This window comes from Pristiophorus japonicus, unplaced genomic scaffold (genome assembly GCF_044704955.1).
Source record: "Pristiophorus japonicus isolate sPriJap1 unplaced genomic scaffold, sPriJap1.hap1 HAP1_SCAFFOLD_210, whole genome shotgun sequence".
Classification (NCBI taxonomy): domain Eukaryota; kingdom Metazoa; phylum Chordata; class Chondrichthyes; family Pristiophoridae; genus Pristiophorus; species Pristiophorus japonicus.
The window spans coordinates 843,663-846,054 of record NW_027251799.1 but is presented as its reverse complement, the minus strand read 5'-3'; the positions used below and the strand labels follow the sequence as shown (position 1 = coordinate 846,054).

Here is a 2,392-nt window from a genome sequence, read left to right as displayed (position 1 = left end):
AAGCCCATGGGATCCAGCGCAAAGTGGCAAGTTGGATCCAAAATTGGCTCAGAGGCAGGAAGCAAATGGTAATGTTTGATGGGCGTGTTTGGGACTGGAAGGATGGTTCCAGTGGGGTTCCACAGGGCTCAGTGCTTGGTCCCTGACTTTTAGTGGCAACATCAATGATCTAAACTTAAATATAGGAGGTATGATTAAAACGTTTTCAGGTGACACTAATTTAATCCAGAGAAGTGTGAGGCTGTGCATTTGGGGAGGGCAAACAAGGAAAGAAACACACATTCAATGGTCGGACATTGAGAAGTGTGGAAGAACAAAGGGACCTTGGAGTGCATGTCCACAGGTCCCTGAGGGTAGCAGGCCAGTTGGATAAGGTGGGGAAGAAGACGCACGGAATGCTTACCTTTATTGGCTGAGGCATGGGATAGAAGAGCAGGTTGGTTATGCTTGAAATGTATAAAACACTGGTTCGGCCACAGCTGGAGTATTGCATGTAGTTCTGGTCACCGTATTACAGTAATTATGTGATTGTACGAGAGGGTACAGAGGAGATTTACGAGGATGTTGCCAGGTGTGGAGAATCTTAGCTGTGAGGACAGATTGGATCGGCTGGCTTTGTTTTCATTGGAACAGAGGAGGCTGAGGGGAGACAACATTGAGATGTATAAAATTATGAGGGGCGTAGATATAGTGGATAGCAGATGGGTCAACAATCAGGGGGCATATATTGAAAGGAATTTGGTAGAAGGTTTAAAGAGGATTTGAAGGTAAAATTCTTCATGCAGAGGTTTGTGGGGGTCAGGAACTCGCTGCCTGAAAGAATGGCGGAGGTAGATACCACAAGTAAAAAGTATTTGGATGTGCACCTGAAGTGCCGTAACCTGCAGGGTTATGGACCCAGAGCTGGAAAGTGGGATGAAGCTGGATCGCCTCTTGTTGGCCGGGGTGGAAGTGATTGGCCAAAATGGCCTCCTTCTGTGCTGCAAACTTCTCTCAATCTATCATTCTGTGAAAAATGTAAATATCCAATGTGGGTGTCGAAACCACGTCCCTGAGATTAAAAGTCTTATGTTTTACTGACTGAACTCGCCAGGCTTCTGCCAAACATACCGTTCTATCACTGATTGCAGACAGGCGCCTCTTGGCTCTGCCCCAGATGTTTAAACTTGCTGTCGAGGAACTGCCAGGATCTTCTTGAATGGTGGACCAGGCTCGAGGGGCCGAATGGCCTATTCCGGCCCCTAATTCTTACATGCTTATCATCTTATGAACTTTTCACAGGAGAACAAACTCGCCCCTGAGCATGCATGAGGAGAAAGCTCCAGAAAATATTCCCGTCTGGTGAGCTTTCGCGTGTGAGGCGAACGTGTTAACCGCGACACTGCGGAAACATCTCCACTTTCAGCACCAGGTCAGACGGAAATGTTAGCGAGCAGGTGAACTGCTGAATCCCAGTTTTAAGGCGTTGGTCGTGGTGTCAAACAATGAGTTTCGCTTAATGATTAAAAATAATAAATGTCAGAAGTTGGATTCAAACCCACACCTCCAGAGAAAACTGCGATCTAATCACAGCACCTCAGACCGCTCGGCGGTGTGTGTGGCCACCTGCAAGTTGATTTGGAACTTGTGTGTCCTGGCACATGAATTAAATGAGGGCAGCAGGCGTATCTCTGCCTGACACTGGGGAAACAATGAGACAGACCTTGGAACAAGGGTCTGGTTATTGCCAAACAGCAAAGAAAATATTAATTCTGAAAGAACAGTGACCCCGACGTGATTTGAACACGCAACCTTCTGATCTGGAGACAGACACGCTACCGTTGCGCCACGAGGCCTACACAATGTGTTTGAGATATTCCTCTATATGAAGCTTTCACAATACAAGGGGCTTCAAATTCCCCGCCCATTCCCACCAGGTGTCAGAAGCAACGCTCACCTGCCAGTCACCGTATGTTTTTTTCTTAAACTTTTGTGTTGCGTTTATGGAAAAGCATCATTAATTAACCCGTCAACTTCATTTGCACAATGAAAAAATGCTAACTGAGGGACAGTCGATACTTCAAACATTTGTCCTGTGCTTTGCGGAGCGGGCAGGGAAGTGGACCTGAGTCCATGATCGCATCGATCATGATCGTATTAAATGGTGAAGCAGGCTCGAGGGGCGTATGACCGACTCCTGCTCCTATTTCTTTTGTTCTTATGTTCTTCAGCATGTTGACCCATTTTACACACTGTATTGCCGATGTCACCAGGAATCTGGGGCAACTTTTGTCAAATTTAACAGCACCAGTTATTCCTTCCGTGCAGAGAAATTAGAATCAGTCGTGAAGATAAAATCCCATGGTGATCATTTTCAGATTCAACGCAGTAGGATTTCAAATAAAGTGAAAGA

The 2,392-nt window shown here is 46.2% G+C and overlaps 1 non-coding gene across 1 annotated transcript; it reads right to left on the bottom strand.

Annotated features, from left to right (window-relative positions):
* Positions 1-1,763: 1,763 nt before the first annotated feature.
* Positions 1,764-1,835, bottom strand: trnaw-cca (transfer RNA tryptophan (anticodon CCA)). The gene has a single exon. It is a non-coding gene; the product is annotated as a tRNA-Trp (tRNA).
* Between the last annotated feature and the right edge of the window lie 557 nt (positions 1,836-2,392).